The sequence below is a fragment of the Spermophilus citellus genome, assembly GCF_964194105.1.
Source record: "Spermophilus citellus genome assembly, chromosome: 9".
Lineage (NCBI taxonomy): Eukaryota > Metazoa > Chordata > Mammalia > Rodentia > Sciuridae > Spermophilus > Spermophilus citellus.
In genome coordinates this window covers 108,399,663-108,424,222 of record NC_138191.1, presented here as the reverse complement: position 1 = coordinate 108,424,222, position 24,560 = coordinate 108,399,663, and the positions used below count along the sequence as shown (strand labels likewise).

The 24,560-nt window shown below is 54.4% G+C and overlaps 2 long non-coding RNA genes across 3 annotated transcripts in view; both read left to right on the top strand.

Annotated features, from left to right (window-relative positions):
- LOC308655196 overlaps positions 1-12,183 on the top strand; it is a 39,007-nt gene extending 26,824 nt beyond the window's left edge. The window contains exons 2-3 of one of the 2 annotated variants that reach the window (XR_014023410.1): positions 1,852-1,890; positions 12,106-12,183. This is a non-coding gene — a long non-coding RNA (uncharacterized lncRNA). Of the gene's footprint in view, positions 1-1,851; positions 1,891-4,484; positions 4,529-12,105 lie in introns of those variants that run through there. The other variant, XR_014023411.1, reaches the window with a different exon arrangement.
- Positions 12,184-12,280: 97 nt separating this feature from the next.
- LOC308655199 overlaps positions 12,281-24,560 on the top strand; it is a 13,852-nt gene continuing 1,572 nt past the window's right edge. The window contains exons 1-3 of the long non-coding RNA XR_014023414.1: positions 12,281-12,306; positions 14,606-14,812; positions 22,702-23,079. This is a non-coding gene — a long non-coding RNA (uncharacterized lncRNA). The remainder of the gene's footprint in view (positions 12,307-14,605; positions 14,813-22,701; positions 23,080-24,560) is intronic.

The window sequence follows — 24,560 nt, the reverse complement described above, 5'->3', positions numbered from 1 at the left end:
CCCCTCCCTTCTTCTCTCACCTCCTTCAGACTTCCTATCCTTTCTCCTCCTCCCATCTCTTCCCCATCCCCTCCCTTTCCCCTCTCTTTCTTTATTGTTCTCTCCACATCTCCTCGTTCCCTTCATCCTCCTTCCTTCTCTCCCTGCTCAACTACTCCCAAATCCCCTCTCTACAATCAGGGCAAGCGAGGGAGCGAGGCAGGGTCTAGGGAGGCTCAGAACCAATTGTCCCTGATTGCAAGAAGGCCTGCACCAGGTCAGGAGCCCCCCGGACACCATCCCTCAGCCTTCCTCTCTGTAGTATCATGGGAAGGCTGGGAGGAGGGAGGACAGACGGAGAAGGCGGGATGGTCTTGGAGGCTGTCCTAACCAGCTCCCCTATGCTAAGAGGTGTGACTTCAGCTTCTCATTCAATCTTTCAGGATCCCAAATGAACATTCAATCTAAGTAAAAAGAGGACACTTGCATAGCAGATTCAAAGCAAGCTCTCTAGGACCACGTTCCTGGCCAAGAATGCCTCTAAGCTCCCCCAGTGGGCATTCTAGAGCCACCATCAATCAAGTGGTGCTAAGAGAGGCTGGCATCAAGGGAGGCACCTGGGTTCTGTCACAGAGACAGGAGGCAGCAGAAAATGCTCACAGATGGCAGTTCGGACATAGACACATGCCAGGTTCTTAGAAGCAGACATCACAGATCCACGTGTGTATGCTCTCATGCTCACATGTCTGCATGTGCGCACATATGCACGTGCACACGCGTGCGGGCGCGCGCGCGCGCACACACACACACACACACACACACAGGCATGTGCCCAGCCACCACCTACTCAGGCAGATGGAGAACCCTTCCTCACCCCTTTCTGGAGTGCCCCTCCCCTGAGCACCTGCAGCGGGAGCTGCAGCTCTTTCCCCATTCAGACACCTGTTCATTAATTCCTGCATTCATTCATTCACTCCATAAACTTAACTTTTGCACCTCATCCACACCAGCCCTTGCTGGATGCTGGGGTGGCAAAAATGGATGTGATTGGCCCCAGAGAGCAGAGCTGGAGCAGAGCGGGTACTGCCGACCCTCCCTTGCAGCCGTGGGCCAGGGGTTGGGGGCCCAGCAGGCGAGGGGTTAAGTCATTTGGCATCCAGAGCTGGAGCCATTAGGCCTCCTAATTATGAAATTATCGAGGTCCTCAGGTGACTGCTAATTTCACACACACTGTTCCTCTCACGGCTAATGAACGCCCGCAGAACCCACGCCTTGTCTTTCCTGCTGAACAGTGACCTGCAGTTAATGAGCTCAGGAAGGCAGACAGGCCGCCGGCTGGGTGGGTGGGGCACCAGGCCTGAGGAGGGGGCTGCTCATCCCTCCTGCCCCTCCCAGCTGCCCTTGCTGGCTGCCAGTCCCAGGGAAGATTTCTGGACCAAAGCCCAGCCCAGAGTTTCTGCAGGACAGGCTAGGCCCAGGGATCTTCGGAGCAAGGGAAGGGTACAGATTTGGATGGTTTTAGGATCCTGGAATATCATGGAGCAGGGTGAGACTGGGGGACAGAAATGAAATGTCGATGGTGGAAAACCAATTCTACTTGATTCTGGGGCCATGTGAGAGACATGTATGGAGGGCGGGGAGAGGGGAGCACATTAGCTTGAGGGTTGGGAGTTGGGCGGGGGGTTGGAGTACAGTCATACCCTGATGCCGGGGAGGGGGATGACTTTGGGGCCGGTGGTGCTAATGAGTAATGGGAATGTCAGCTGTGAGCTGGTAATGCTATTGCTGCTGATTGTAATTTTTAAAGTCTTATTTGTTAAAATTGTTTTTTAGTTGTAGATGGACACAATATCTTTATTTATTTATTTTTAGGTGGTGCTGAGGATCAAACCCAGTGCGCACACGTGTGAGGCAAGTGCTCTACCACTGAGCTATAGCCCCGGAAATTAACAAGTAACACACACACAAAAAATTGCCCTCCAAATTTTTAAAGAAAAAAGACACACTGGTTTCAATCTTGAGTGGGGCAATGCAATCTAGGTCTAAAGGCCACATGTTCCCAAATGGCCACACAGCGGACTCTCTGAGTAGACCACCAGGAGGGCTTGAAGGCCCTGTGACCTGCCCTAGCCATGACTCACTCACCACCCAGGCCGATACCGACTGAGGGCCAGTGGGTGAATGAGGTGGGCAAGAGGGTGGGAACCATGTTCTGGGGCACAAGGGACCTCTGCTGTTGCTTTTTCCTAACCTGTGAACTTGAGTAACCCATTTCCTTCTCTGGGCCCGTTTCTGGATGTGTATGTGATAGGGTCAAACCAGAGCTGTGTCTTCACCCTGTGTTGGCAGAGGGGCAGGGCAGAGGGGTGGCCCACACCGCCTGAGGCCAGGGCCTGGAGAAGGAGCCCTCTGCTCCAAGCCTGGGTATTTATTTGTGGAGTACTTGAAGGTACACATGGCTTGGCCCTCTTGAAGCCACCTTCTCCCTCAGGAATCAGAGGGGTGACTTGGTTCCCCACAAGCTCAGTTACAGGCTATGTCCTCTGACAGCAAATTCCTGCTCTGTCACCAACTGGCACCTCCTTCTACACCTCAGTTTCCCACCTGTCAAGGGCAGGAGATAAAAATGTGAGCTCACTTTGGATATGACTCAGAGGTTACAACTGTCACCTTGTGACCCCAGTCCAACCAGACCTTTCCCAGATTTCTCTGGTTCTCTCCCCAGGTGCCCACAAGGTCTCTTTCAGGCAGCCAGCTATGTGGTGAGGCTGGGGAAAGGCGTCTGGGTGTTCCCAGGAGGGGCGGGGTGCGAGTTGGCCTGGTCTGCCCGTAGGCACGCCCTGTGTCCTGCTAGCCCTTCTTGTGTATTTTCCCTCCTCCCCACATGACAACATGGGGCACATGCCCTTGTTACTTCCACTTTACAGATGAGAAAACAGAAGATTAGACAGGTTAGGTGATGAGCCCAAAGTCACAGAGCAATGGCAAAGCCAGGCCTCAAACCCACAGCCTGAGGGCCCTTGTTATGCCTGTCCCCTGCATGTCATGCATAAGCCCATGTGCACACACACCTCTGCACACACACACACACACACACACACACACACACATACCTAGGTACACACACAGACGGAGACTCACTTGTCTCCACACTGATGCACATCCATGGACTCCTGGTGCCGAGACACACAAACCCGCACACCCACGGATGAAGCTGGACATGAACATGAGCCTCCTAAGCACGCCTGTGAACGTTCTCATGTAGGGGCCCACAGGCAGACGTGCGAAACACAGATGCATGTCTAAACACACAAGTACTGTTACCTGCACACACAAATCTATCTACCCAGGACAGTGTGTGCGCACACAGGTTCACATCCCTGTGTGCTCGGCTGCTAGCATTCACCGCGCACATGCACTGACATACGAACACAGAGGTACACGGGATTCCTTCAGAGGAGCAGCTATGCACACGCCTGTGCATAGGCGTGCACATGCTTGTGCACGTGCACAGGGGCACCCAGGCCTGGGAACCCTGGTGCAGCAAGGTGAGCAGCTTCCCTGTACTCTGGGTCTGATAGATGGCCACATCCTAAATGACTATCAAAGTGTCGTGGCGTGTGAGGCGCAAACACCAATTAGTGGGGCCTTTGAAAGCATCGGCTCGTTAGAGGGGAAGCAGAAGAGGCTGAAATTGGCATAAAACACGGCGCTATTTAACTCTCCCGGGGCGGGGGTGTGCACCGTGGAAAGGCCTTTGGGCAGAACTCCCCCTCCACTCTACACTTGTTACTGGAGAAGGACCCTCACGAGGGGCCTTGGCAAGCGGCTTTGATGCTCCTTGAAAGTTGGGGGTGGGGGACAGCCTCCTGCCAGCGCTAGGCTGGCACTGAGCGAGCGGGGGCCGCGCCAACTGGCGATCAATTTCATGCACATCGTAAACCTAAGTGCTTTCTGGAGAGTCGGGCAGATTGCACATAAAGTCCCCCTTCTGTCCCTAGCACACGGGTGGGCGGGTGAGGCAGAGGCTCACCCTGGCAGACAGACCTCCACCAGGCTGCAGGAGACCTGGGTAACCTGGTCCCCAGTAGGAGGTATCCTTGGGGACCTGGGAAGTTCTTTCAGGAGGGCTGGCACTTCTGGGGGTGGCTGGAGAGGTGAACAGTGCATGAACCTGGGGTCCTCCAGACTCTGCTACTTACTGGCAGAATGACCTTGGGCAATTAGCTTCTCTGACCCCTGGTTTCTTCATCTGTAAAGTAGGTTGCTGTGAGAATTAATTGAGCTCTCTTACCTTTGCTGTGAGGTGCATGGAGCTGAGGTCCCTATGTGCACAAGTGAGGTCACATTTACATTTATTGTTATGTGCCAGTGATCCCGGGTCAGCTCCCATGCGCTCCCTACAGAGCCTTGGACTCCGCTGCACAGCATGCTCCCTTCCGGCCAGGCTCTGGGCACTAGGCAGGGTATCTCACAGGGGCTCACAAGCCTGTCTCTCATTACAGGAGCCCACCCAGTCTTCTGTCCTGTTCCACCCAAGCTCCTGTTTTTACAGATCTGCTCTCCTTGAGCCTGTTTGGAGAAGCCTCCACACCCATCTCTCCCACCATGACGCACCCATGCCAGACTAAAGCGGTCGCCTCTGGGTGTTCTCCAAGTCCCCTGTTTGGATGTCAGAGCAATTCTGGAGTCTGAATCAAGGCCAAGGGGCAGGAGTAGGGAGGGTAGAGGGTAGAAGGATCTGTGTCGATGCTTGACTCTGTGCCTCTGTCACCCGGGGCCCTTCCACAGGAGTGTGCTTGTGATCATCTCTCAAACACTCTTATAAAATGGGTTTCTTCATCTTCTGCCCTCACCCTAATCTGGGGGCTCAGGTGCTGGATCTGGAGAAACCCTGAGCTGCCCTTGCTCCAGGAACCCAGATTGTGGAAAGTTTCAGAGCAGCTCTGAAGTCGGAATGCCTGAATCCAAATCCTGGCTTTGCTATTTACAAGTCACATGATGTTGGGTAACTTACCTTATCTCTGCCTTGACTTCCTCATCTGTAAGATGGGGACAGTTGTGTGTACCATGAGGTTATCATCGTAAGAAATAAATGAGTAAATCTAGGTAATGTGCTTGGAGCAGTATTTGACAGACAGCAGCACTATGTGAATGTAATGATTATGACACTAATATTAGGCTATTATGACCATTGTTCCTGCTTCTCCAATGCCCTTTTCAGAGGCTCAATTCTTCTTCATGTGGGGGTGCAACCTGAATCTCTACATAGGGCTACTAAAATTCATAGCTCTAGGGAAATGACTGCCACACTTTGCCAGTACCTAGAATTGTTCAGTGCCCAACTTGAACAGCTGGGTCTCCTTTTCTCCTTTTGAAATCCTGCCTAGTTAGAATATCTCATAGTCAGGTATCTTACAATGGGTCTGGCATGTAGCAGGCACTCAGGAACTGAGTGTTGGATCTTTACATTATGAAGCTTCACAACCAACCTGTGAAGTGCTAATGATTATTCTTAGACCACAGATGGGAAAAGTAGTGCTCAGAGAGGACTGCATTAGTTAGGATAAGAGAGGCTCTACTGTGGTAACAAACAACCCCTAAATCTCAATAAATGCATGCAACAAAAGTTTGTTATTTGTTTATGCCAAGTTTATGCTGTAGATTCAGGCATCTCTCCAGAGCTGGTGTCCTTCATGGGGTGACTCAGCTTTCTATGCTGCTTTGATCTTGAGGCTCCATCATCTCAAAAGAAGCTTTCATGGTTGCTGCATCAGCCAAAAAACCATGTACCAGTTCTTCTGTGGTTTGACCAAGAAGGAACCAAGCCACTTGTGTCTATAGCTCATTGGTCAGGAACAGTCACATGGACCAAAAGGAGTCTGGGACATGGAGGAGACCGTGTTAACGGGAGGAAGGTGGAGGTGACTCTGCAGAGTACCCAGGCATGGACCAGAAAAGAAGGACCTAGGAGCTTTAGGGTGAGAGGAGGGCAGGGAAGGGAGGTTGGCTTTGAAAAGGGGGAGGGCAAAATGGATTTGGACAGACAAAGAGGAGGAAGAGGGCATTCCATGTGGGAACAAAGGGTAAATAAATTCCTGAAGGTAGACAGTATACATTTCTCCAGGGCACAGTATCCTGGCCTGAACAGGTCTGTCTAGGACAATGATGAGCAGGGAGCTCAAGGTCTTTAGAGAAAGAGAAACATCTCAGAGGCAGACTAATTGCAGCCCCTAGACACCCCCATGTGGAGGTGGTGGGAGAAGGGGCTCTGAGGTGACATCCAGGCTCTGGCTCCAGAGACTGAGAGGTGGCAAGTTCAACCGTCATGCTGAGGACCCCAGGAGGAGAGGTTGAGTGTGGGGTCAGAGGGAAGGCCTGGGGGTTTGACGTTGTCATGGAACCTGCAGGGCCCACCTAGGAGGCGGAGGACAGGCATGTCCCAAGCTCAGGAGGAAGTGCTGGGCTGGAACTGAAGATGGGAGGCCTTGGGCACACAGGTGGCTCCAGAAGGCTTGGGCAGGGAGGAAGTCACTCAAGGGGAAGCAGAGAAGAGGGCCTGGGACAGAGCTCTAGAGCAGCCCTGCGAGGCAAGGGCAGGGGAGGAGTCCAGAAAGGTACCAACCAGAGGAGCGGAGACAGAGCCAAGAGGCGTCATGGAAGCAGTGGGGAGCCAAGAGGAAAGGCCAGGTCAGCTGCCCAAAGCTGTCCTGTCATCCAGATGAGGCATGGCCAAGGACAGAGTGACAAGAGGGCTGCTGGTGACCTTGGTGAGGATGGTTTCTAGGGCATGGTGGGTGTAGAAGCCAGACGTGAGTGGGCCAAGGAGCAGTGTCCAGCCAGAATACACAGCTCTCCAGAAGCTTCTCTAGAGGGCAAGGAAGGTGCGGGGGTGGGTGGAAGAGGTTGGGCTGTCAAGAGAGCATTTTTAAAAATTATTTTATTTTTATTGTTTTTAACAAGGGAGAGCCTTGGAGGTGCTGACAGCTGATTGGAAGGAGACAGGAGGAGGGAGACAGAGGTTTAGGTGGAAAGCTGTGGCTGATTCAGGGGAAATGCGGGCAGTAGGGGGCAGCAGGGAGGAGACGAGGAGGGTGGGTCCAGCAGAGCAGGGTTGGCCACCACATGGACAGTGGCAGTCATGGAGGAGGATATGGGGGTCTTGGGGAAGCAGCTGAGGCCATGGGGCCCCTGGAGACAGCGCAGGGGTGGGAGGTGGAGGTGCAGGACAGGAAGAGGGCGGCTGGCAGGAGGCATGATGGGGAGAGGGAAGACGTGCACCTAGGTCATCAGAGACAACAGGGAGAGGCAGAGACAGGAGAAGAGTTAAAAGGCCAAGATGAGGCTCAGGAGATGGGCTCCCAGGGAGCTGCCATGGGCAGGGCCAGGGAGGGACTGTAAAGAATGTGATTTTCTCAGGGGACCCTGGCTGGGTCCAGAATTGGGATCCTCCCCAATCTCAGCTAGTGCCCAGCCCACACAGGTTTCTGGTCTCTGCTTTCTGTGGCTTGGCTGGAGGCAGGAGGGGTCTGTGAAGCCCCTCCTCTATGGTGGGGGCTCCAGACTCCTCCTTCAAAGCAGGGTCCTGGGCAGAGGGGAGCCTGGTTTTCACTGGGCAGTTCAGACCTCGGGTTACCCCTAGGCAGGGGACCACTGAGAGCCGACAGGTCCAGAGAGAGGCCAGGATTGCAGCAAGGCCCCTGATTCCTACCCTCCACAACCCCAGAGTCAGGCCTGGTCGCCCCTGTGGGGCCCAGGCCACCCTGACATTCACCTAATTGTCTTCCCGCTTTGATGAGTGGCTCCGCAGAGGCGCCGCTGCGGATCAAATTAAATGTGAGCCAGGCAGGCGGCCGATGATGAGAAGGAAATACCACATTTACATAGCCCACGGCGGGGTGGGGAGGGAGACCCGGGCCCAGAGAGGAGAGACCCGGGACCCGAGGAGAGACCTGGGAGAAAGACAGAGAGATGAGGTGGGGGAGAAAGAAAGAGACAGCATCCAGGGTTGGGGGGCGGGGGAGCTGCAGGGACGTCACCCACAGCGTCCCTGTCATTTGATGAAGGGCAACTGGCAGAGGAATCACTACAGGCAAAGGCGCTTATCACCTCCAGGTAGGTGACCTCCTTCCTGCCAAGACCAGCCAGGTGACCTCAGAGGCAGGAGGGTGGTCTAAAGCCCAAGATGCAGCGGAGCCCAGCGCCTGCCCGACTCCCAGCTGGGGCTCCAAGCAGAGCCCCTCAGCCCACCCCAGTCCCACAGCTGGGCTGCAGCTGCCTCCCTAGCACAGCCCCAGTGGGTGTGGCCATGAGCTTCCCCTAGGTTCACTTGGGGACACCCTGGCTGCCCCTTCTGGGGTGTGGGAGGGGGCTGGCCCAGGAGTGTGTGAGTGTGAGTGTGAGTGTGAGCGTGTGTGAACAGATGTGACAGTGAGTCATCACGGGTGGTACCTGTATGATACCTGTGTGCAGGTGGGTGGGCTGTGACCAGGCTGGGCCCTTGGGAGGACATCTGAGAGCTAGGGTCTGGTGCAGTGCTGGTGTCCCAATCAGAATGACTGTGCCAATAGCCCTGTGTCCTAACACCACCCTGCCCAGTGAAGAGCATCGTCACAGCTGTAAACTACTCCAGGAGGTGGCCACTCTTACTCTCCCCGTGGCCAGAGTGGAGAAGTGAAAGTGGCATGGTTGGCTAGAAATGGCACAGCCCAGTCAGGAACCTAGGCTTGTCCTGCGCAAACCCTGTGGGTCTTTTTCATGTTGTTTTCTGTCTGAGTGTTTGGGCCCCTGATGAAGGTTGAGCCCTTGTGCTTAGCAGGGATTGATAAACACATTCTCATCTCTTCCTTCAGCTTCTTTAACGTATACTCTCCAGAAAGCCCCTGCCTTCCATCTTTAGCCTTGAAGGCCAACGGCTGAACATACACTGTGGGCTGGGTCCAAACCATGCCCTTACATAGGTGCCATTGTACCCCTGCTTCAGGCACCATGACAGCCTCCTTTGAAGGGTCTGGAAACTGAGGCTCACGTGCAGGAGAGAGAGGCCTCTCAGTAAGAGTTAGGCTCTGTACCCAGACCATTTGGGCTCCATCTGCCTGCCACAGACCTAGGCATCCAGGGAGGAAGAGGAGTGAAGAAGGAGAGGTGTGTGTGTGTGTGTGTGTGTGTGTGTGTGTGTGTATGACAGAGAGAGAGGAGAGTAAGCTCACACATCATGCAGGCATGTGTGAGTGTGTGCTCTGTGGCCTGAGCTTGGGACCAAGGACCCAGGTGGGAGTCCAGCAGGACACCTGGCCTTTGCCAGTCTCTGTGACCACTTTGCCTCATTGATTCCTCATAACTCTACCCGCTGGGAATTATTGGCTCCCATTTTCAGAATAAGCAAACTGAGGGTTAAAAATGGAAGGTGACAGCAAGTCATGTCAAGGCTGGTCCTAGAACCCAGGCCTCCAGAAAGATGGCTCTTTCCGGAACCCAGGCTCAGCAAGGTGGGCCCTTTCCTTGCCCCTCCTGGTGGTGCTGAGGTCTGGGCTGGGCTTGCTTTCCACCAACAAATACTTGCCCCCCACCCCCCCCCCCACCCCAGCTGCAGGGAACTAGGCCCACAAAGCACCTGCTGGCTCCACTGAGAAGCCCTTCCCCCCTCACCCACAGGGTCCAGGGTGGCTTTTACTGGGAAAATAATTAGAAATCTAATTCTTATTTCTCCCACTCCGCTAATTGTCTGTGGACAATTTGATTGTAACAGTCGTCACTGAAGCAGAAAACCCACCTTATTTCTGCCAGATAGCTTCCCTGCAATTAACACCAGCAGCGGCCTCTCCTCACCTGCAGACCCAGGGCCCCGGTGCCCTCACCTTGCTGCCTCCCGGCTGTGGCAAGGGCACATCTGGACACCAGGCCTGGCCACAGGGGATAGGGCAGAGACAGGGGTGGGAGCCCAGAGCCCAAAAGGCCAAGGCAGGAAGAGAGAGAATGAATGCTATGAATAGTTGAGCATTTGGATAAAAGAAAGAGGGGGAGATGGAGACCCAGGTTTAGAGAGAGACAAGGGCGTTGGCCAGACCCTGGAAAGAGACAATCAGGGAGAGGCAGTGAGGGAGGTTAGAGAGTGCTCCATGGGGTCAGGCTGAGGAGAGAGGATCCAGGGTCCCCAACCTAACTGTCCCCCTGCCAAGGCAAGGGACACACCTCTAAGACGAAACCAGACGGTGTGTTTAAGAGCCTGCTGCTGAGAGGTCCCCTGAGAACCCAGACTCTGGTGGGACCTGGCTGGTTAAGAAAGCAAGGAGCAGAAGGAAGGGATGGAGTCTGAGGGGCGTGGAGGGATGGGTAGGGTGACAGATCCAGGAACTGGCCAGCAGTGCTATGGCCAGGAGTCTGAGAACAAAGTAACAGGAGCCCCACAGGCTCAGCAGGACTGACCTGTTGCTCAGAGCTGTGAGGCTCTACTCTTCCTTCCCTGTGGGCACAGACCTGGGGTGGGGGCACCCTGCTCTGTTGCCCTAGTAACCCCACTTGTATATCTTCAGAGGCCCCACCCCAGGCCCCTTGCTGCTCTAGGCAGGGCTCTGGTGGTGGGTGGAAGTGGGAGCTCCAATCCACCCCAGGCCCAGCCTTGCCCATGGGGGTGCAGGCTGCAGAGCACACAGTAGGCGCCTCGGGCTGGGCTGAAGTCTAGTGCCCGGGCAGAGGCCCCCTGCCTTGGGCGCACTGCTCTCCCACACGGTCTCAGGGTGAGGGTGGCTTGCTGGTGTTCCATGTAGGGGCAGGGCAGACATCCCAGCCTTGAGAGGACCCTGAGTAGCCTCCTGGGCCTTTACCCCTGGCTTGGCCAGGGCTCTGGTCTGGCCTGGCTGCTTCTCCCTCATCACAGAGCCTAGGCTGCAGAGTGGTGGGGCCAGTGGAGGGGCGTGAGGGTGAGAAAGGGGAGCTTCCTCCCAGAGCCTCCTCCTCGGCTTCCCTGTGCTGCTTCTCAGCTCCCCCTGCTCCCCCTCCTAGGCTGTCAGGGGAGGATGGGAGACGGGGGCTCCTGTCAGTCTCAAGCTGGAGAGCTCCCCGGGCTTCATTAACATGCAAATTAGCAAGTTCTGACTGGCTGTGGCAGCTACAGGCAGCCACCCCTCCCTGCCCCAAGTGTGTGTGTGTGTGTGTGTGTGTGTGTGTGTGTGTGTGTGTCTGCAGCAGGACTGGAAGAGGGGGGAGCAGTTCTCATTGCCCTGTCTCTCTCTCACACACACACACACACACACACACACACACACACACTCAGACACGCATGCCTACAGAAAGACACACTCACCGGGAGTGCACAGACATATACAACCACCTAGCATACAGTCCTAGGGGGACACACACACGCACAAATTTCACTCACAGTGGTCATATCACACCCTGAATTCTCTCAAACAGGTGTACCCAGCCCCAATCCCTTCCAAATTCACACCGTTTCACACCCTTGCACACAATCCTGCCCAGGAACAGACCCACAAACAGCCGCACATGAATACCCACAACCCCAGCCAATCCCACATCGCACACGGGCACCTAGTCCAGGGAGAGGCAGGTGCTGAGGCTTCACTCTCAGCCTGAGTAAGGCCGCCACCACCTGGATGCCCTCCATGCCCATCCCTCCCAAGTGCCCCCCACCAGAACTGACCAAGAACAGCCCTTATGCCCGCCCACAGCCCTGCCACTGGCTCTCCAGGACAAGTTTCCCATGTTGTCTGGTCCCCCTGCTGGGACCTCCACACTTCACCCAGCCCAGGCATGACTCCGCTGGGGCCCTGCCTGGCTCTGTTTCTGGTGGGGGTCACTCTTCTGGCTGCACAAACCCAGACTTCCTGGGTGGAGCTGCCTTGCAATTGCCTGCTGATGTGTCTGCTCCACCAGGATGGGAGCTCAAGGAGGACAGGGACAGGGATGGCGTCATTCAGTCGTGTTTACTGCTCCGACCCAGCACTCAGCTCACTCTTGCCTCGCCATGCCATTTCCGCAACAGGATGGAGCTGGAGCCAGCGGCGTTAATAACATGAATGGCTAATAATCTCATGGCGTTTGCTATGTGCCACAGCACATACGCAGCCCTGTGAGGAATTTCTGTCATTGTCAATCCCATTGTTTCAGACGAGGAAACCAAGGCACGGAGGGGTGAAGATGCCTGGGCAAGATCACCCAGCCAGAACTGTGACCCGAACTCTGGCTGCCTGCTCTGAACAGCCATGCACGAGCCCTTCCTGGGACGTGGGGATGGGGCAGAGCAGCAGAAGGAAGAGAAGAGGGGGTGCCAGCACTCTGACAGGAGGAGGTGCCCACGGGGTGATCCAGGTGAGACAAGACTTCAGCCTAGCTGCCCCGCTCCTGCTGGGCCACTGGTGAATGGCCGACTGCAGTCACAGAGCAGTCCTCGTCCTCACACTGCCCAAGCCCTGGGCCTCTGTGCCCTGTTCACTGTACCCAGCATGGTGTCTGGCATAAAGTAGGCAGTCATTGTCCACTTAGGAAATGAAGGAATGAATGGATGGCCACAGAGCTTGCTCACCTCTGTGGAGTGGCCTTGTCTTTGGGCACCATTCATTCCCGTGTGGCTCCATGGGAGTTGTGGGTGGGGCTGGGCACGTGGGGCTCCCTGCTGTCCTGTCCTCTGTCTTCCCTCTTGCCATCCCCTGCTTTGGGGGTCTTTTGTCCAGTCTAGGATGTGGAGTGTGGGGACGGGTGACTCTCTCAATGCAAGCTGCACCCAACCTACCTTCCTTCCTTCTTTCATCTTAACTTAGAAGAGTATCTTTTGAACATACAATGCCAATCGTATATGCCTATTTTTCTCTTCCGATGCAGGGGTGACCCTAGTGTCTCTGCCTATGGTGAAGCAGGCTATCAATGGTTCCCCCCGAGGTGCAGAGCGTAGTGGGCTCAAGAGTAAAGTCCAATGGCCAAAGCTGGGGAAAGACCCTGGACAAAGAGTAAAGTCGTTTGGTGAGAGTGAGTGGGACAGAGAGTGGCCTGTTGGTTAATAATTCAAAATGTCATCAGGCCAGGTGTCAGCTGTTGAGCTGGGACTTGAACCCAGACCCCTCTGTTTGCCTTTTTGGATTCTCCTGAGAGAATTCTTAGTGCTGACCATTTGCTTTCAAAGTGAGAGTTATCAGGGTTTTCTTTCTCAATGTGACTTGATGCATCCTGCTCTGTCCCCTGGGATCCTACCTTTCCCAGACCCAGAGTGGGTGTCAGGTGGGGCTTGGCTGTGACCTACCCTCCCAGGCTGAAGGCCACTATTAGGTCTGTGCCTCCTGTTAGGGGGATTTTGAGCCAGGAGGAGGGTCTCAGGTCCCTGGGAGAAAAAAAAGGGCCAGATCTGCCTGGTGGGCCAGAGTCCCTGAATATCCACTGATCCTGGCCCCAAATTCTGTTGAGGTGGAACGAAGGTGCTCATGTGTGGCTCTGGCTTCTCAGCTTGGCAGCTGCGCCTGGCATCTGGCACAGAAAAGGCAGGAGTGTGGCGTCCAGCTGGGGTGGGTGCTCCAGGGGCCTGCACGCTAGGCCAGCCGGGCAGCCCTTCCCAGCCCCGGAAGCAAAGGGTTAACCTGTGGGGGAGGAGGGAGCCGCAGTCCTTTGGCTAAGGAGCCTTGTTAATTGATTCCCTCATTCCCATTTGTTCCTGCTAAAGAGAGACAGATGAGAGGGAGCCCGCCAGGCCCGTCTTGGCACCCGACAGCTTGGCTGGGCACAGCTGTGCTCATGGCTCTGGTGTCTCTGTGGGGGAGGGGCAGTGGCAGCAGAGGTGAGGAGGTGGGGCAGTCCTCTGGCAGGCCCAGTGCCCTCTGCTCACCCTAGGTACAGACGATCTGACAGCCCTTTCCAGAGGACAGATCTTTTATTTCACCTTGTGACACCTCTTTGATCTTTTGGCCTGCCCTGTCACCAGCCGTGGTCTGGAAGCTTAGTAGCAGACACCAGAGGCGGCTCTCTCAGTCCTGGCTCTGATGGGACGCTGCCAGCCTGAGGCCCAGACAAGGTTTCTGCCTGGAGGAAGGTCAGCTCTGGCCCTTCCACTAGAGTTCCATGCCTTCGCGAGGCAGGCTGAAGTCCACGTCTCCAAAACGGGCATCTTTGCCTGGCTGGAGGCTCTGCCCCTGGTCCTCACCTGCCGCAGACTCAACTTTTGATTATTTTCCTGCCTTGTCTTCATCTCAGCCAAGCTCACTGGCAGCTGTTAAACTGGGCTGTTTTGGATTGTGCCAGACAGGGCCCTGCCGGTTTCCCCTGAGAGAATGGCATTGACTGTCACCGTGCAGTCAAGCATAAGACCTCCGAGTTCAAATCCTGACTCTGCCACTTACTAGCTGCATAATTTGGGCAAAACATGGTTCCCTCTCTCAGGTTTTGATTTTCGCATATGTAAACCACCAGGGATACCAGTACCTATCTGTGGTGGATGGCAAACACGACCACAATCCTCCACCTCTCCCTGACGTAGCTTTGTAGTTTCTCCCATCACCTGGAGTGTGGGATCACCTTGTGACTTACTTTGACCGACAGAATGTGGTGGAAGTGACAGGGCCAGCTCTGACCCCAAGCCTCTAGAGGCCTTGCATGCTTTCACTGATTCTCTTGGAACTCTGCCCAGTCGCAGTGTGAACAAGCCAGGGCTGTCCTGCTGGATGAAGAGAGACACATGGCTCGGTCACTCCCATCACTCTGATGACAGCCAGCCGACCCTCAGAAGCAGAGCCACTTAACTGATGGGCGGCTGACGGCTGATGTCTGAGTGAACTCAGCTGAGAACAGAACAGCCCAGCTGAATTTCCAAGCCACAGAATCATGCACTTAACAAGTAAGTGGTGGTTGGCTAGAGCCATAAACGTTGGGGTAACTTATTATGCAGCAAGAGCTAACTGATACACTATCTCGAATGAATCTTTGCTGTGCGGATTAAATGAGATAATGTAAGTTAAGTACCTAGCAGAGTGCCTAACACAGAGCAAGAAACTAAAAGGTAGAGCTTCTTTCACTGTTTCCCAGGGTGGAATCAGTGATCACAAATCAAAGCCTCTTGTATTCCAGACTCTTCTCTCACCAGTGCTCAAAAGTTAAGAGAACTCTCCTTGATCCACCCCCTCCACACACCTCCTTCTGCAGCAGTAATGAAATTGTCATTGTCGAGTGCTTCCTATGGGCTGGCTCTGTAGCAGGTATTCTACATGCTTTATCTCATCTAATCTTCACTGGACCTTACGAGAGAGGCCCTCTCGTGTTTACTTTATCTCAGTTGACACTCTCATCATTTAAATCTGAGCAAGCCGAGGCTTGAGATTTGAAATCTAACTTGCCCAACTTCACACAGCTAGTGTCAAGAGACTCACCAACTCTTCAGAAAGCGAGTGTGACTACCCTCCATGTACATCTGCTTTTCCAAATCAGCCCCAGTCTGCACGCCCCGCTGCCCATCTCCAGGGATACAGAGTCTTCCTCAAACTTTGGCTGGATGCTACTGTTGGACTCAATTAGATCCCCACCCAAGCTCCCTATAGCCTGGGCACTTCTCTCCTGGCCTGTTACATGTATCCTGAAGCCTTCTTCTTCCCTCTGTCAGGATGCAGGTTTTCTTCCTCACCTCTCCCTCGATACCTTTTGGGGCCACAGACTTTCCCCTGGCTTGCCCCTCTTGGACCTATGAATCTCATTCTTTTGCAAACTTTTTCTTGACTTCCTGGCCCCCTCCTGTCTCTGGGATCAAGAATTTAGTCGACATACATTGTGTGGATGGGGCATTATCTGTTTAGCACCTTCTTTTGTCCCCAGCTCCCTCTGGTCCTGTGGCCATAGCTGAGCTGCCCTGTTCTTTCCAGACCGCCACTCCTGCCCACAGCGGATTGGCCCAAGGGTGGTGTGTGATTGAAGCCCAGCCAGTCACGGGCTTCTCCGAGGTTTTGAACTGGGAATGCAAGAAAGTCCATCTTTCTTAGAAGTTAAAGGATATAAAAACTGAGAGGGTGCTATTATGAATTTTTTCCTATTTCCTTTTTCCCGTTTCAAATTACTTTGATTGCTTTTGTATGTGAATAGTTTTCAGAATAGTAAATCTTTTTTTTCTTTTTTAAATATGTGTGCTTCTACGGTAGTCTTTTTCCTCTTTACAAACTACATTATCATGTATATTCATATTTTTAGCCCAAAGTGACCAAGTTAGCCTTATTGAAGAGAAAAAAAAATCAAATCCAAAATTCGGTCCTGCAGAAAGCTCAGTGGCGGGAAAGGGCCAGGTCTGCAGGTGGGACAGATGGGCTGGCGGGGGAAGGACACTGGGTGGAGCCCCTCTCGGGGCCATTCCCGTGGGTGAGCACCTTGAATTCTTGAGCCAATAAATGCCTCTCCAGGCCTCTAGATGCCCCAGTCATGCCTCTGCCACTTACAACCCAGGGTTCTGACAGAGGTCCCTTTTCATGTGACCTCACCGAACTCTTTTTCCAGTGATGCCTGGGAAGCCCTTTGGGGACTGGGGAAGAGAAGCTAAGGATAACTTAAGTCCCATAAATCAAGCCTCATCTTTACAGATGATTCACAGATCACTCCAATTTCCTGATCTTAGAAACAGGCACCACCTGCCATGCTGTACTCAAGCTGAGCCTGGGGTGTCCCTCTCCCCATCCCCTTTCCCTCACCACCCATGTCTACACCATGGATAAGTCCTAGTAGTTCTGTCTCCCCAAATTATCTCAAATCTCACCGCTTCTCCCCATCTCTTTGGCGAGCCCCTGGGCTCACACCACCCTGGTGACTGCTTGGGACATCTGTAACTGCCTTCTACCTGGACTAGCCCCAGAGGTGCATTCTACACACACACACACACACACACACACACACACACGCATGCACACGCACACGGGTCCTGCTTCTTTTCTTAAAGTGGCAAGACCCTCCACTTCCTGTGCGTGGGGTCTAGGCCGCCAGCTCACACACGCCTCCTGCATGTTAAAGGCTCCATCTCCTTCCCAGGGTCGCCTGCCAAAGAGCCCACCCGGTTCTCCTTTCTGAGGTCGCCACTGAGATGCCACCATCTCATCGTCTGATCATCTTTCCTAAAACCAGCCCTCGCCCCAGGTACTCTGCGTCCCACTCCCTCCTTTGTGTTCCTCGCAGTGCCTTCAGGAGTTCTTCGGGTCCTCTGTGTCCTTGCACTGAGCACCCCCTCCCACTCCAACATCAACTCAGCAGAAACAGGGAATGGGTCGGCCTCACTCACTTTGTGGCACCTGACTCGGCACTTGGTACACGGACGGGTCTGGGCATTTTTTATCATGAGACTGGGTGGGACGTTGAATCCAGAGAAGGAGGCCCAAGTAGCCCCATTCTACAGGATAGAAAATCAGGGCTGGCACTGAGCCAGTAAATATCAGAAACAGGACTGAAGCCCAGTCTGGGCAAGGACAGGGCCTCTGGACCCCCCACAGCGGCCCTCTTCTTGTCATGCTTTAATTCACAAAGCGACTCCATGCCTGTTATTTTATGCCATCGTCCTCACCCAGTCCATCTTCCCAATTTTATAAATGAGGAGATGGGAGCTTGGAGAGGCCTCCTGTGGCAGGTCTAAGGGGTGGGGCCTCTAGGGTCTCCCAGGGTTCTGGAGCGACTAAATCGGTCATGGCTGGGGGATTCAGTGTGAGCCAGGATCCCTGCCCACAGGGGCACCACCTCCTTCCACCCCAGTGCAGGCTGCCCGCCTGTGTCTGTCACATCAAGTTCAAGTGATTCATGTGGCAGCGGCTCCTGGTCTGCCTGTCGGCACGTCAGCTAGTCCTGGTTACCATGACAACAGGATGCAAGGCACCAGGGCATCAGTGGGCTGTGGCTCTCGGAGGGGCAGTGCCATAGGCAGAAGTGGCGGGGGGGGGGGGGGCGGGGGGCTTGCTTCTTTTTCCTGTGGGAAGCTTGGCAAGGGCCAGCGCCGCTGGGGGTAGGGGGGCCCCTCCCTGCCTCAGTGCCTTGGCATTTCCTTCCTGCCATCTGTGCTGGGAGCTGGGGGAGGGGCTGGAGCGCCATCCCTGGTGGGAGGGCTTGGGAGCAGACGGGTAGGAAGAACAGCCCTCCCCAGCTGAGCTTGCCTCCCCACCCACCCCACCCCAGCTCTACGGACTCTTCTGGGGCCTTTGCCTCACCACGGTCTTCCTCTTCTGGGCACAAATGGGAAGTTTGAGACACAGTTCAGCCAGAAAGTTGGTCTCTGGAATTGGGGTATAGCCCATTGAGGGAGGAGCATTTCAAGGGAGGGGTCCTGAGGGAATAAACCTGCTCTTTGTCAACACCTATCTAGGCCCTCGTCTCAGCCGTTCTTTCCAGATCCCCGTAGCCTCAGCTTCATTACACCCATTTCACAGAGCGAGAAACTGTGGTCCAGAAACAATAGCTGGACAATGGTAGCTCCAGGAGTCACATTCAGGTCTGTCTGGCTCCAGTCCCCATTCCTGCTGTGCTTCCAGGGGGAGGGATTCTCCTGCCACAGCCCCTCCCCCAAGTCAGCTCACCCGGCCTCACAGAAGAGGTCTGGCCGCTGAGCTATGGAAGGCGCATGCCTGTGAGTCAGGTGCCCGGCTTGGGTCCCGGCTGACCTGAGACTCTCAGGCCCCTGCCCTGCCCCAGGTCACCCACAGTCTCTGTCCAGGAACTTGAGCATGGCTGGCTGGAGTGAAGGCGCAGCTCTGCAGTGAACAGGAGGCTATTAAGTCCTATCCCAGGGATGGGATTGGGCCCAGGCTCAGGATAGGTGACAGCTGGGGATGTGGCCAAGGGAGCCCTAGTTATCGGGAGAAGCAGGAGTTCACTCATTTGGAACTGCTTCTTGCACCAAGAACGTAAATTATGGTGTAGAGCAGTTCTGGCCTTGCAAGATGGTAACCCCAAGCTGGTTCTGTGGCCCTTGTCACCCACTTCCATGTCGAATTAAGGGAGGTGAGAGAGTTGATGTGGGGCAGGGAAGTGGGCAGCAGGGATTCCCTTGATGCATGGTGGGAAGGGTGGGGTGCCTTTCCACCCCCCTTATGTGGGCCATGGTGCTTCAGGAGAAATACTTGCGAACACTGGCCTGTGTCCCTTAGCACCTGACCCTGGCTTGAGAAGAGTCTAGAAGGGGGGTTGACTGGGAGCTGACCAGGAAGCAAGCTCAAGTTCTTCCGTGGATCAGAGTAGCCATCCCAGGTAGCTGCACAGAAGAGGCTCCCCACCAAGCAAGGAAAGCTCTAGAGTCTGAGCTGGGGGGGCCTCCAGAAGTAGGAGCTGAGAGACTGCAGCCGCAGGCACATTGGCCACATCAGGGAAATATCGTTGGAAGAACGCAGCAAGTGGGGGGCTCCACAGGTCCCATGAGCAACCCTCCCCGTCCTCCTGGTGGACCAGGCCTCACCTCCCTGTCTCAGGCTTCTCGGGCTGAGTCTGGCCCAAACTGGAGAGGAAAGAACTGCTAAGATCAAATGAGAAACTGGAGTTTTGATGTTAGAGTAGATTGGAAATTTCAACACACACACACACACACACACACACACACACACACACGACTGATCATTCATGAGAGTGTCCAGAAAAATTATGGGATCTGCCCCAGATATGATCCAGGAACAGAGGACCACAGAAGCAAGCTGTGAACAAGAACCTGAGCAGAACTGATGATAAAGAGTCGGGGTCCTTTGCATTTGGTCCCGCCAGTGACAGATGTTTCAGTAAACTGGGCCCCTGGGATGGTGGCCCCCGGGGGTGGTAATTTAATCCCATTCCAGGCCCCTCTTCTTCCCAGGGAAGGTTGTCTCTTCCCTTTCACTAACCCCTGCAGGGTCCTTTCTGCTCCCTCCTGGTTTTTCTAGTCACCTCCCAAAGCAGGAGTCTGGGCTCCGCTCATCCCTCTTCTCACCCCCTCTAGAGCTGATTTTGGCTTCTTGGGACTGAGTTCACTATTGCTGCAGGGCTCAGCTGTCTGATATCCTCCAGTGGACCAACAGATCTGTCCTCTGTAGCGGAGAGGGAAATCAAGTCCCAGGAAAGTAGGGGCACTTCTGCCATCTAGCAGCTTCTGACAGAGCCAGGTTAGGATTCAGGACTTTGGTTCCCTAACCCTGGGCCAAAAGTGTCTCCTGAAGGTCCCAAGGAGAGACACCTGGGCTAGATCCACGACAGGGCTCACTTGTCACACTTCCCTGGCCTACAAAACACATCCAGAAGTATCATCGAGAACGGAGGGCTAGAAAGATCCCTTCTCAGAGGACTTATGGCCCAATTTGGATTGGCACCAGGCAACTACCCATCCCCCACACCCAGCCCAAGATTGAATGGCCACTGAGACTCTTGGGGAGCTGGCTGGCAGAGCAGCTCCTGCCAAGGGCATCTGCAATGCCCACTGCTATAGTTTTCAGCCAGGGAGGGGAGAAAAAGTCTGGGTTCTGGGGTCAGACCTGAGCTCAGTCCCATCTCAACTAGTGAGTAACTGCATCCTTGGGTAAGTCACTCCACCTCTCTGAGCCTCCTTCTCGAATATCTAAAAAGGGAATCAGATTCAGTGAGAGGATAATGAGCGAATGCACCCAAGGCACGTATCCCAGTGTCTGGCCCTCCAGGCTGCTTCCGGCCCCCCACAGAGAGCTCTGTTATCTCAGTTTGCCTTTGGAACAGTGTAGTGGAGCTCCGGGGAGGCATCTCATCCACCCTTCCCCTGCTCAGCCAGCACGAGCCCTGGGGTCACTCCATCTATTTTTAAACTTCTTTTCCTCCCCTCATCCCACCATTTCCATCTTCTTTATCCCTCTCCCCCTTTTTCAGAAATGACATAATTAGAGGGGTTTAATGTTCTGCTGCCGAAATCTTCATTTTCTTGGGTAATTTCCACTATTTCATCAAAGAATAATTAATTGCATTGTCTTTAATCAATTGTTTTACAAATCCAGCAGCAGGAGGAATTCTCCCACCCTCTCCACAGCTGCTCTCCCCTCCTGGGTGAGGCGCCAGCTCCTGCCAGCCATCAGCTTGGCTGCCAGAGCTGGGCTGGGGTGGGAGACTGCAGGGGCGGGGACGCAGTTTCCCAGCCCCCTGAGGGGAGGAGTTCGGGCGGCTGGGAATCCACCTGGTGCCACCTGCCACCCAGGCCCTGGGTTGGTGGGGAGGGTTGGTCCCATTTAGCAGATGCAGAAGTGGAGGCTCAGAGGGGTGGAGAGGGAGAGAAGACCCAGAACTAACATCTTAGAGATGGGGGCTGGTGGTGACCTGGAGAGAAGAGGGGCATGGGGGGACTTGCCCAAGAACTGATACCTTTCTAGAGCTCACAAAGCTCAGGAGCTCTCAGAGCACCTGCCACCACCATGACCCTGGAGGTAGTTCACCCAAATTCACAGATGGGGAAACTGAGGCCCAGAAAGATAAAGTGGCTTGTCCAAGTCACACAGCTTGGGAGGCCTCAGACAATCTGGCACTGGGAAATGTGCATTTACCCAAGAGCAGTACTGCTTCCCATAGCCAGCTTGTGACAACAGGTCACTTCCAGGGCCACAGCCGGGAGATTTTGGAACCTATGAGTAATTTCCCACGTAATTTTCTTTTGTGGGAATTGGAGATGGAGCCCCCTTCAGCCTGGGTCCCCAGGTGAGGGCAACATGGAGCAGAGCCTAGAGGTCTCCCCCAAAGAACATGTAGTGTGTTCAGCTTTAGCCACTGGTGGCGGCCAAGCTTTGCCCATCTGTCTTCTCCGTCACTTGATCCGTGGTCACTCACTGTGTGACTCTGTCCCCGTCATAGCCCCATGGGAATAGGCTTTGTGTTTGCAGCCTTATCCCAGTTCCCAGGACCCTGCCTGGCATACAGGAAGTGATCAGCAAGATCCCGTCCCCTGTGTGGCCCTTTAGAACTTGGTAACTTTCTACCTAGAGATGATTTCTGTCTTTCCTACAGCACCGTGCTCTAGGGAATCCTTCTGTCTTATAGATTTTGAAACTCTCGCCCAAAGGGCTCAGTTGGCTGCTCCTTGACCTAACAGCCAGCCAATAGTAGAGCCAGGACTAGAACCCATGCCCCTTCCTTCCTTCCTCCCACTCCTGTCCCCAGGATATCGCTGCTGGAGCTCCTCCACCCCCTCCCGCCCTCCATGGTCCTCTTTCCTGGAACCAGGCACTGAGCTCAAATAGGGGTGTGGGGGAATGGGACCCATGGTTCTAATCTGTCCCTTATGGCTCCCCTGTGGAGTCACCAGTCCAGGACGGGTGGCTTCCTGGAGGACCTCCCCATTATGGGAACACATCTCACCCAGCTGGAGCACCCAGCCCATTGTCCTGTGTCTGTGACTCTCCTCCCTGGAGCACAACCAATGGCAGGAGGCACTGAGGGGGCAGGGGCACTGCACACTCCATGCTACAGTGTCCACACCGCCATTGGACCGGCCTTCCTGACCTCGGTCTGGAATCCCAACTCTTCCTTTCCCTGAGGCTCCCTGGAGTTTGGTCATCTGCTTTACCTGCCTTCAGTGGGTCAGAAGCACCACACTAGGAGGGCAGGGTGGGAAGGGAGCAGGTGCCCCAGGAGAGGAAGATTATAAAAAACACACAAAAACTCTGGGACACAGACTCCGAGGCTCCTTAGTGCCGGGCAAGGCAAGGGCTCCACGCCCTTCAGGAAGGCAGAGAACGTCCCTGAGCCCAGATGTTAATTAAAGTTTATTACACAAACTGACGTAGGCAAATTACTTGATTTCTCCAGACCTGAAGTCCTTCATCTACTGGATGATCTCCAAGAAAAACTCTGCATCTGGATTGACACAAGTCTTCTATCGAGCACGGCTAAATGGCTTCCCATCCACTGTTTGGACAAGTCAGGGCGTCCTACCTTTTAGCAACTTACCCATCCCCAGTGGGGTTTAAATGCTTTGGCTTCAAAGGCCAACCTCAAGGGCTGTCTGGATGCTCTGCTGTCCACGAAGCTCAGTGCCAGGAATAGAGGAGAAAGACCCAAGCTGTTTCCTCACGTCAGTCGAGTAGGGGACAAGACATGGAAACCCATCATTGCAACCCAGCAAGACCCAATGGGGCTGAGAGAGACCAGTCTTCATGGCAGATTAGAATGGCGGAGTCTGGACAGGTTAGTAGGAGTTTTCCAGGCAACGAAGGGGGAGAGGAATCCGGGTGGAGAGAGGAGTGTGAGCACAGCCAGGAGCCATGGAACTCCCGTGTTCAGAGACCTGGGAGGGGCCCAGTCTCTGTGCAGAATTAGAGTTGAGAAAGAGAAAAGGAGGTGAGAGAGCTAGCTGGAGGACAAGCTGGACCCTTATCCTGTTGGCCACAGGGAGCCATGAAAGGTTATGGAGCAGGGACACAATCAGATGTAGAAAGTCCTTCCCTCGGGCTAGGCATGGTGGCTCACACTTGTAATCCCAGCTGCTCCACAGGTGTGCTGGAGAGAGCGTGGGGGAGGGGGCGAGTCCCTCCCTCTGTCAGGAACTTCTAAAATAAGCAGCCCAGTCCCGGGATCACAGCCTTCACCTGTTCCTTGGTTCCTGAGACCTGGCCTCATCTCTTAATCAACCCTTCCTTTGAGGATTAGAAACTGAGGATGTGGCTCCCCGACAGAGCATTTGCCGAATGCACAAGGGCCCTGGGTGCCATCTCCGCAAGAAGAAATTTTAAAAAGTTTACAATCCATGAACTTCAAAGGGACACTTTCAAACTGTAGCATGGGAGGAGGCTAGGTCTGACACTGGAGACATCAACCTGGGTGTCCCTTCTGAAAGGCCAGTGAGGCAGAGCCTTGGGGCAGACAGAAAGGGTGGAGAGGAGTGGCATGTTTGTTACTTATTGCTGTCACCCTGAAACACTGTGGCTTGAAGTGATCAACACGGATGGTCTTGCCCAGCAGCTTCTCTGCATCAGGAGGCTGGAATTGGCTCGGCTGGGTGGTTCTGGCTCAGGGTCCCTGGAACAGCCAAGGTGTTGGCCAGGGCTGCAGTCACAGCAGGCTCCCCGGAGCTGAGGTACCTGCCCACATCTGGCAAAGCAGTCTGGTTTATTGCTCATACTTTGGTGCGCGTGTGCATGTGTGGAGGGGAGTCTCTTCTCCTTCTAGGCCTTCAGGGAGAGAAGGACCCTGTCCCCTGGGTCTGTGTAGATTCCACTATGTTGCCCTGGCCCTGGCCCAAACTTGCTGTGTGGCCCTGTGCACATCCCTGCCCATCTGGGTCTCAGCTTCCTCCTTCAAAACCAAGGGAATTGAAGAGGGTGGCTCTGTCGGTGGCAGCCAGCTTCCAAGGGGCACCCACTCCCATCCCAGCTTTTTATTCTTGTATAAAAGTTTCAGCTTGCTTACTCCTCCCTCCACCCCTTGATTATTCAACCAAGTTTTACCAGAAACCTACTGTGTGCCTGGCATCTCTATGGCCCTCATGGACGTGCATGCACATACATGCCCCTGCTGCATGCCTGAAACTTAGCATCTGCTGGGCAGACCACTATGAAGCCGAAGAAGACATGCAGAGACCCACGAGGGGTGGAAGATGCCTTGGAGAGGACTAACAGGACATGTAGTCTGGTGGGTAATCAGAGGAGTTCTCTGAAGCAGTGAAATTG